Here is a 12,500-nt window from a genome sequence, read left to right as displayed (position 1 = left end):
CCGACACACAAACATATACACAAACAAATACGACTGGCCTCTTTCAGTTTCCGTGTACCAAATCTACTCACAAGGCTTTAGTCAGCTCGGGGCTATAACAGAAGACCCTTGCCCAGGGTGCCACGTAGTGGGACTGAACCAAGAACCATGTGGTTGGTAAACAAGCTACTTACCACACAACACTACTGTGGCTATACTTACCACACAGCCACTCCTATATATATATATATATATATATGTGTGTGTGTGTGTGTGTGTGTGTGTGTGTGTACAATACACACACACACACACACACACACACACTCACACACATATGTATGATTCTTTTTTACTGGAGATGGCTGATCCTCCTGCGTTTCGCTCTTCTGTGATAATGACACACGTAACTCTCATTGCTTAGTTCAATTTTAGCTTTAAACAAGAAACGTATACAGACATAATCAATCGCCATCTTGTAAATGCTTTTGCTAAAATGAACTATTTATATCTGTTATTTCATTCCAGAATTCTTATATAAACTTATAAAGTGGTTTATCTCTGACCCATATTCCCTTAAGCCTTAAATTCTGATGTTTCTTATTCCCTTGAAATATATGTCACACATATGCTATTATATTACCGCATTTTATAAAGACTCCAATGGCCTCTGTTTTTCTATTTCCGCCATTTGTTTTCACAAGTAGTAAGGAATAATAATTATAGGTGACACAGTACAGTAAATAAATAATATCGAATACTTGTCACCTGATATGACCAATGTTTGCAATGCAGGACATTATGTTATGGTGGTTCTTAAGAAAATGGAGAGTATTGTGTTGTTTTATAGAAGTAAGCCACCGATTGCTTTCCCACATCAGCCATTTTGTTTTGACAATAAACATAAAAATATAATAATATCTGGTGACATAATTCAACGTTAATCTCACTACATCTACCGTCAATATATACAGTAAGATTAACAAACCAACGAGGAAAACTTTAGCCGGTTGTTCAATCAACCTGAAATAGCAATGATAGCTTCTTTAATTCACTTTCTAAGCATCTTGAATTAGAAATGGTCAGATTAAATAATGCAGTCCATCACGCACGCACAAACACAGACACACACACACACACACACACACACACAGACACACACACAGACACACACACACTCGCATACATACACTCGCATACACACACGCACGCACACACACACACTTCAATATGCATATTATTTAGATAGCTACCAATAGTTTTATGCTGAGGAAACAATTATTCGGCAGATTTATATATTATGCTTTGTCTCTCCAAGCAATCCTTCAGGCTCAAATACACATGACTGGGCTTATTTGAAAGCCAAGAAAGGTCGCTGGTCTTCGAGAAAAACACCAAGCGGAAGGTGAATGTCAAGATGGAATGGAAAAAGGCGGAACGAGAAAGAAAACGGCAACTACGACTCCTTTTCTCAGTCCACCATTGCATTCAGCTTCCTCTCGCTTTCTCTGACGCTTTCTCATAGAGCAACATCCTTTCTCAAGTTTTCAAACAACAACAACAACAGCAGCAACAACAACAACAACAACAAGAAGAGCATTAGATTATATATTAAAGCTTCTATTCTCGTATGTCATATAACAAGTGGAATACATGCTAATAAATTTACGTTAGTCATATATTTTCACATTAAACAGGTGACAATAACTCTTGCACACATCATGCAGCACTGACGAATGTTGCATATGCGCTCCATTATGAAGTAGCTATTATATCACAAACAACTGGAGTATATTACTGTGTTTTAGAGAGAACTATTTGTCTCGACACTAAACAATAGACAATAATTGTAGGAGACACAATACAGTTTTCATTCCACTGCAGCAATTAGACGTGATATCTCTATTATGATGCTTTATAGATCTAACCCCGCCTTAGTTGTTGTCATTCTGACAATAACCAAGAGAAAATAACTTTTGAGGACATAATACAGACTTCAATCCATTGTATATATTTCCACTATATGCAACTAAGCTACATTTAATTAGCTATTACGTCGCAAAACAAATAGAATATATTGTAATATTTTATATACATAACTACCCCAACAAATTTTCACCCTCAACTATTTAGTTTGTCAATAAGTAAGAGACAATAATTTTGGGTGTTCTCATACGACACGACTACCTCTGCCACTACTTGACTTGATGTTGATTGCTGATGACGTCAATTTGTATTTAATTCATAGCTGACAATAAAGATATTTGAAGATATTTCTGATATCCATGATGTACACATAACTCAAGTAGGATCAAATTGCGTTCAACTTGATATTAGATTTCATAGAGGTGAAAATACTGCTCTTAGGGATGTGTGTGAACAAGAGCGCGAATGGGAGAAAACTATAAACATGAATATATATATATAACCAGCACATTATATACATATATAACTATATCTATATCTATATATATATATATATAAATATATATATATATATCTAAAAATATATATACATATCTATAAATATATATAAATATATATATATATATCTATAAATATATCTATATATATCTATCTATATATATATATATATATATATATATATATATATATATATATATATATATATATATATATATATATACATAAATACATAAACCTTTCAACATATGTAAACACATACATACATAAATATACATATATATATACATATATATATATATATATATATATATATATATATATATATATATATATATATATATATATATATATATATATATTATATATATATATACATACACACACACACACACACATACATGTATGTAAGTATGTATGTTTGTAATGTATGGTGAGGTAGGGATGTATGGGAGAGATGAGAAGATATAATTATTAAATCCTATTAATTTATATCAATTTATATAATACAAAGAAAGTGATAAATTTGTTTATTGATAATTGCACGCGCATATTCGAGCACACACACTTACAGATGTGCTGACAAACACTGACGATCACCGATGCACGCAAACACACAGACACACACACAGAGACGCACGTATTCGTACACAAATTAACACGCGCAAGGCATATACATATACTCACGCTTTCTCTCATTCCCTTACGCGCACACATACTGAGAGATAAACACGTATTCATACATAAGCGCAGACACATGCAGACATACATACATACACATTTGCATTCTCCTTCACTCGCACAGGCATGCAATCACACATACACGCACGCACGCACACACGTACACACACACACACACACATACACGCACGCAGACATGCAGAGTCACGCTCTCACAAAGGGACATAGGAAAACAGAGAAACATACACATACACACATAGATATGATCATTACAACGTCTTTCGCCGACTCACATACACCTGAGAAACACTCGGCATACACTTGCACACGCAAACGTCGCACGCATGCGCTCAGACACTCTTTCACTCACGCGCAAAAACACATACTTGCTTTCATTAAATACACACACGCACACACACACATATGTATATATACATATGCACATACACTTACAAATATACAAAGGTACACAACTCGCTAAACACACACAAGCACATACACACACACAGCTACACACATATATATGTGCACACATACATACATGTATATATATATATATATATATACATACACATATACACAGACATAAAAATACAAGTCGTCACATAGACGCGTGCACACATGTACACACATACATGTATACATATATACACAATATACACATAAAAACACATGTCAAGACACACAGACTCGCAGACACCCGCCACACACACACATGCACATATGTATATATACGCACATACACATATACACTTAAAAATACGTCAAGTAAGAAACTCGTAGACACACACACACACATACATGTATACATATATACATACATACACACATAGACATAAAAATACAAATCGACACACAGACTCGCGCACGCATATACACACATACATGTATACATATATACATACATACACATAATCACCATATTCACATAAAAATACATGACACACAGACTGGCAGACACGCACGCACGCACACGCACGCACACACACACACACACACACACACACACACATCATTAACTGGTTTGTTCTTCAATTGTATTACTAGTAATCATTCGCAATCCACCCCACCCCACTTGAGTTGGTTGGTTTTTTTACTACAAAGGGAGATAAATCATTTTCTTAATTACCGAATTCTAAAATAAACATATTGCTTTGTTTGTGTGAATCGTATAAATTTTTATCTTTTTTCTGTTGCAGTCATTGGAGTGCGGCCAAGCTGGAGCACCACATTGGAGAATTCTTTTGTCTTTTAAAGTCTGATACTTATTCTATCGATCACTTTTGCGAACTGCTATGTTATGGGGACGTAGAGAAATTAACGATCGTTGTTTTGCGGTGGTGGGAGTCGAACACAGACACAAAGCTACACACACGCACACACACACACACACACGTGTGTGTGTGCGTGCGTATGTATAAAGAATACGCGCAGGAGTTGTTGCGTGGTAAGGAGCTTGCTTCCCAACTACATGCTTCCGGGTTCAGTCTCTCTGCGTGACGGCTAGTGGTTCGGTAAAAAGTGATCGATAAAATAAGCACTGGGTTGATTCATTCGACTAAAAATTCAGGTCAGTGCCCCAGCGTGGCCGCAGTCTCATGAATGAAACAGGTAAAAGATACATACATACATACATATATGTGTATATATATATATATATATATATATATATATATATATATATATATATATATATATATATATATGGGAGAATATACAAATAATAACAACAGGCGAGGACAGGTGGTGTAAATAACAAAAGGATATATTAGTATGACGCTCGGGAATACGGAAAGTCTTTGACGTTTCGAGCTACGCTCTTCAACAGAAAGAATACGGAGACAAGGAGAAAAACACGGAGAAAAAAAATTGAATAGTGTTCAGTCAACGGTCAATCATAATAATATATATATATATATATATATATATATATATATATATATATATGTATATATATATATATAACCTGTTTCATATGTATATGTATGTATATTCATGACCGACTTTGACGTAGTTTTTGTCTACTAAATTCACTTACAAGACGATGGTCTCGGCTTGGTATTTATTATACCAGATTTCACTTTCGGAAGGTGCCGCACACAGTGGCACTGAGTCGAAAACACGGCTCTGCAAAGCGAGCCCCCCCCCCTAACCACGCAGCCACGATTGCTCCTATATTTGTTCATTCTATATACAACTCTTCTAACGTTGTTGTACATTTGTTTGTATTTCTCTCTTCGTTATACAACAGACACAAAGAATCAATTTTTTCGTACCTCATATGCTTTCGTACAAACTTAAAAAAAAAGTAAATAAAAATTCCCAATAAGAATATAAACATAATAAAATATCAATGGAACACATTTTGTTTCAATTATATTTTTTTTAACTTTCGTCTTTTGATTTTATTCTTTCTTTCTCCCAAAACAGGATTTTGTGCCTTAATTAATAATAGCGTTAGAGTGGGCCCTTTTTTTCTCTCTCCAATAAATCAATAATTACATACAAGGAAACTGTAAAAACATCCCTTTTTCAGGAAACATGAAATCCCAATTGAACACACATTTCCTTTTGATATTATTTCTCTTTTCTGTTCTTTTTTTTCTCTTCTAATGGCATTCTGTGCTTTATAAGTAATTATGTTAGAGAGACCAACCTTCTACAATGAATTTACTATACTAGCAACAGCTAGCTTGCATACCCTATGGGTATGTAAAAGGATATCTGTACACGACTAAACAGACACATATTGACACATTAACATAATATTTGTACATGCAGGCGCAATACTAAAGCGTTCAAACAAATACACTCACATCCAGCTTCATGCATGCAGTAAAGCATTCAAACAACCGTGGATATAGGGAGATATACACCTAAGCGTTAAAATAGTCATGATCATACATAAGTTATAGCACAAACATAGCAGCGAATATGCCTCAAGAATGCAATTCGGTGAAGGACATGGTTTTATCTCATTTTATGTTTAAAGAAAGAACACAAGTAGATACATTACAAAACATTAACTGAAGAGCTTTGTTACAACAAAACTCTCTGCATTAATGTAATAAAAGAATATTCAGCCAGTTTCTAAATAATCAAAGAGGTAAGTTAATAAAATAATAAAATATACATTGTAACTAACACTGTTCTCTTTTGCTTAATATTACCTGTATTCCAACCCCACCTCCCTCTCTCTCTCTCATCCCCTCTCTTCCGCTCATCCCCTCTCTCTCTCTCATCCTCTCTCTCTCTGTAAATATATATATGCTCGTGTGTGTTTTTGTATATATATATATATATATATATATATATATATATATATATATATATATATATATATATATAAATATCGTGCTACTCCGTCGGTTGCGACGACGGGGGTTGCAGTTGATATGCGCAACGGAACAGCCTGCTCGTGAAATTAGCGTGCAAATGACTGAGGACTCCACAGACACTTGTACCCTTAACGTAGTTTTTGGGGGAGATTCAGCGTGACACAGTGTGTGCCAAGGTTGGTCCTTTGAAATCCAGGTACAACATAAACAAGAAGAAAGAGTGAGAGAAAGTTGTGGTGAAAGAATACAGCAGAATTCACCACTACCCCCTGTCGGAGCCTCGTGGAGCTTTAGGTTTTTTCGCTCAATAAACACTCACAAAGCCCGGTCTATACTAATCGGTGAAGTTAGACGTAGTCTGGAGCATAACTGAGAGCTACCACGGTATCCCAATAATAGGTATGTATATATACATACATACATACATACATACATACATACACACACACACATATATATATATATATATATATATATATATATATATATATATATATGCACGTGTACGATCGGCTTCCTCACAGTTTCACTCTATTCATAGAATAACAAACTTAAATTCTGATCAAGTAACAGACTTACGGAGCGGGGACACACACACACACACACACACACACTCACACGGGCGCCCGCACAGACATCCACACATGTACACACACACGCGCGCACACAATAACACATTCACACACACACCCGCAGTTTTTATTGTGTGTGTGTTCGCGGGTCTGCGTGGGTGTGTGTGTTCGTGGGTTTGCGTGTGTGTGTGTGTTCGCGGGTCTGTATGTGTGTGTGTGTGCGTATGAGTGTATGTGCGTGTGTGTGTGTGCGCGTATAGTGTATGTGCGTGTGTGTGTGTGTGCGTCTCAGTGTGTGTGTATATATCTGTGTGTGCATGTGTGTGTGCATGTGAGTGTGCATGTGTGTGTGTGAGTATGCATGTGTGTGTGTGAGTGTGTGTGTGTGTGTGCGTGTGTGTGCTCGTGTGCATATTCTACCTTCAACAATTATAACAGTATGCAATAAACAACAAGGAACTCGTATAAAAAAATATACAAAAAAAAACCCCTCAAAATTATTAAGACTGCACACGTGTGCGCGCAAAAATGCGCCTTTGTTTGAAGCAAGCAGACCAGAATCAGATCAGCGAATGACACGCTCTACCCGGAACATACTTAATGAAGGTCTCATACAACTTTCACCGGTAACTATCTGTGAGTTTCACTGAGTCAACCTTCCGCTTTCAGGTCACTTCACCAGGTCATCCACTTATCTAACAACCATCAAGTTATCTCAACCGACCAACCACTTAGATTGGCGTCATTGAGTCCGGTCTAAATGGCTGAAAAATTACCTGGTATCACATTCGTCGTTTTTTCTTTTCTGTGCAAAGATAATATATATCTATGCATGCCTGCCTGCCTGTATATGTATGTATGTATGTATGTATGTATGTGTGTATGTGTGCGTGTGCATGTGTAGGTGTGTATGTATGTATGTATGTGTGCGTGTGTAGGCGTGTATCTAAGTATGTGTGTATGGATAGAAGTATGTACACTCGTATTTATGTATGTAAGTATAAGTATACATGTATGTATGCATGCATGCATGTGTGTATATGTATATGTGCGTGTGTGTGTACGCCTGTACATATAAATATATATGTGTTCCTGTATATAGTTATATGTATAAAAGCGTGTGTTTATAATATATGGTACATACATATACGTATGTATATGGGATAGGAATGGCTGTGTGCTTACCAACCACATTGCTCCGGGTTCAGTCCCACTGCGTGGCACCTTGGGCAAGTGTCTTCTGCTATAGCCTCGGGTCGACCGAAGCCTTGTGGATGGATTTGGTAGACGGAAACTGAAAGAAGCCCATCGTATATATATATGTTTGTGTGTCTATGTTTATCCCCCCCCCACCATCGCTTGGCAACCGACGTTGGTGTTTTTACGTCCCCGTAACATAGAGGTTCGACAAAAGAGACCGATAGATTGAGTACTAGGCTTACAAAGAATGTCCTGGGGTCGATTTGTTCGGCTAAAAGCGGTGCTCCAGCATGGCCACAGTCAAATGACTGAAACAAATAAAAGAATTAACACACACACATATACGTATATATATATGTAAGTACGTAACTATATATATATATATATATGAATGTATAATGGAAAAATATATAAAATGTATAAATAGCAAAAAAGCAAAAATGTTCAACAGACATTCCATCTCCTATATTATTAATGCTGTTTATGTTGTATATGTGTCAGCGTGTGTCAGCATGTGTCAGCTCGCAGCCTTTTATTATGCTACAATATTGATTTCAAATTCTGGCACAAGCCAGCATTTCCGGGTAAGAAGACTAGTCGTTTACGTCGACCCCAATATTCAACTGGTACTTATTTTATTGATCTTGAACGAACCAAAAGCAAAGACGACCTCGTTGGCATTTGAATTTACAACCTAAAGACAGACGAACAGCTGCTGCCAACCATGTAGACGACTCTATCAGATCGCTGCCATTTTATTACGCTATATTACGATATATTATATTACATTGTATGATAATCTGTTAGGCGTCATATTGCAGTGTTATATCAGACACATTATAATAAATTGTATTTTATTAAAATGAATTAGAATATATTTGTATTACAAAATATTATATTCCAAATCTGCACTCTTCCTACATCCGGAGCAAGTCTCAAATCGGGCTCTGTCTTAAATGCTTTAAACATAGCGTTGTAGACATGAAGACGGGATTATATGAAGTGGACGGAGTAAATCTGAGGCTAATCCCTAGATATTTAGATTCGTCAGTGCAAGGTGAACGAGTACAACACGTTTTAAATACCGGGGAGGAAGTGGTGTTAGGCTGTATGGAAGATATGTGGGGTGTTAAGTTAAGGTAATTTTAGAGTGGTGTTTGGAAGCGTTGCGAGGTGACAGGTGAGTGGAATTTGTGTGGAGATGTGTGTGTGTGTGTGGGGGGGGGTATGTATAATTGGGGTTAAAGAGAATGGAATTCAAAATATTATGTTTATTGAACACTTTAATATGTTGTCTAGGCGTAGGAAAAATACACAAGTATATACGCATATCGTGTGCGTGCGCGTGTCTCCATGTACGTATCTATCTGCCTATTTATCTGTATACATGAGTGTGTGTATGTCTATCTATGTATTTAAGTACATGTATAAGGATCTATCTACACTCAAACGTAACTATGGCTGTATGTCTGTCCGTCTACCTGTCGGTGTCTATGTTTGTGTGTGTGTCTGTCTGTCTGTTATTCAGTTTATTTCTAGATTTCTTACCAAAAGAGAAAGAGTCGGTTTCTTAACTTGCATCCAAGTCTCCTTTATTGGAGTTTTAACATCAACAACATGGTGTTTGTGCATGTTGGTGTGTATGTGTACAATATTTGGAGTCAGTACATGTGTAGATTTGTATGTTTTGCTTTATGTATGTATGTACGTATGTATGTCCTCGTATGCATATGTGAATGTGTGTAAGAAGCTTGCTTCCCAACCACGTGTTTCCGGCTTCAGTCCCACTGCGAGGCCCTTTGAGCAAGTGTCTAATATAGCCTTGGGCCGACCAAAGCCTTGTGAGTGGATTTTGTAGACGGAAACTGAAAGAAGCCTGTCGTATATATGTGTGTGTGTGTTTGTGTGAGTGAGTGTATCTATGCGTGTGTGTATCTTTGTTTCTCTGTTTGTCCACCCCACCATCGCTTGACAACTGATGTTGGTATGTTTACATCCCCGTAACTTAGCGATTCGGTCGGTAAAAGAGACCGATAGAATAATTACAAGGCTTACAAAGAATAGATCTTGGGGTCGATTTCTTCGACTAAAAAACTCCTTTAAGGCGGTGCTCCAGCATGGCTGCAGTCAAATGCTTGAAGGAAGTAAAAGAATGAAAGAATAAAATATTATATATACAGGGTGGGCCATAATGATGGGCTACATTTTAAATGCTAGTATCTTGGCTAATAGAAATGGCATAGAGTAACAAATATATTTATTACATAACCGATATAGAAGAGTTCAGCATATTATCTAAGATTAGAATATTTTTTACTGGTAATTGGTGTCGGTAACCATCAAAATGTCGTGAACTTGAAAAGAAAGTCCCTACATTGTCAAAGCATAGTTTACCAGCCAAAGATCCATTGTTGCAGCCCAAAGAAAATTCTGGCAGCATTTTGGAAAGCGACATACATCATCATCTCGAAAGATGATCTTGCGTGCTGTCACAAACTTCCATGAGACAGGCGATTGCAGCCATTCCAGTTGATATGCTAAGCCGCAGTATGCTTGATATGAGAAAGCGAGCTCGTGAATGTTCATTTCGTAGTGGTGGCCATCACCAGGATGTAATATTCAAATTTTAGATAATATGCAGAACCCCTGTATATCAGTTATGTAATGAATATATTTGGTACTCTAATGTCATTTTTATAATAAAAAAATGCTAGCATTTAAAATGCGTCCGAATCATTATTATTATTATTATTATTATTATTATTATTATTGTTGTTGTTGTTGTTGTTGTTGTTGTTGTTATATGAATACTCACAGCTTATTTTGCTGGGTATGATGGAAAGTGTCAGCTGTCCACAGCCAGCAGACTAAGGCGACACTTCTTTTCTGGTCATGCTTCATGAACCCTGCGAAGAATTCCTGCAGTTCCAAGCGATGCTGATTTTTGTAGGTGTTCTACCTTTACATTTGTACCAATCTTTTTCAGCCCTTCTGGTAGTTGAGTGCTGATACTTCCAACTGCACCAATTACTCTTGGTATCGCGTCTACTCTCTTCATTGGCCACAACTTCCGTATTTCCCACTTCAAATCGCCATAGTTGTTTATTCTTTCTTCTTCTTTTACATTGATCCTGCTGTCACCGGGGTATACTATGTCGATTATCATGCATGTTCTTTCTTTTTTATTCACCACAACAATGTCCGGTTTCCTATGTCAGGTGATCGCACTGGATCATCACATCCCACAGGAATTTGCAGTTCTCATTTTCGGTGACTCCTCCTGGGGTTTGCTCATACCACGTCTTCGCTCTTCGTAGGCCGTGATTTCCACAGAGCTCCCAAAGGATCATTCTTGCTACATTGTCATTTCGTCTTTTGTATTCGCTCCCTTTACTCTTTTACTCTTTTACTTGTTTCAGTCATTTGACTGCGTCCATGCTGGAGTACCACCTTTAGTCGAGCAAATCGACCCCAGCACTTATTCTTTGTAAGCCTAGTACTTATTCTATCGGTCTCTTTTGCCGAACCGCTAAGTTACAGGGACGTAAACACACCAGCATCATTTGTCAAGTGATGTTGGGGAGGACAAACACAGACACACAAACATACACACATATACATATACACGACGGGTTTCTTTCAGTTTCCGTCTACCAGATCCACTCACAAAGCTATGGTCGGCCCGAGGCGATAGTAGAAGAAACTTGCCCAAGGTGCCATGCAGTGGAACTGAACCCGGAACCATGTGGTTGGTAAGTAAGCTACTTACCACACAGCCATATTTTAAAAATTATTTCTATAATTTGAATATATTTATTTTATTATAAATGCAAAACAACACCACACACTCGCCTCCCGAGTTTCGCTTTCCATATTGTACGTGCGATTCTTTGTTTACTCATCTACAGTACACTACTTGTTTTCTTTTAATATATTCCAATTAATGTGTTGTACAGTGCAATACTGCACTGTACTTTTATTTATTAATTTACTAATTCTTAGGCGTGAAAACGTTTATTTTCCTACAGAAATAATTAAAATTAAAGGATATTTAAATACCTATCGACCGCAGAAACCTGCGATAAAACTGGCGGTGAGCTGGCAGAAACGTTAGCACGCCGGATGAAATGCTTAGCGGTATTTCGTCTGCCGTTACGTTCTGAGTTCAAATTCCGCCGAGGTCGACTTTGCATTTCATGTTTTCGGGGTCGATTAAATAAGTACCAGTTACGCACTGGGGTCGATGCAATCGACTTAATTCCCTCCCCTAAATTTGAGGCTTTGTGCTTCCAGTAGAAATGATTGTTAT

The sequence above is a fragment of the Octopus bimaculoides genome, chromosome 7 (genome assembly GCF_046866305.1).
Source record: "Octopus bimaculoides isolate indiv1 chromosome 7, ASM4686630v1, whole genome shotgun sequence".
In the NCBI taxonomy this organism is placed as follows: domain Eukaryota; kingdom Metazoa; phylum Mollusca; class Cephalopoda; order Octopoda; family Octopodidae; genus Octopus; species Octopus bimaculoides.
This window is presented reverse-complemented; position numbering follows the sequence as displayed.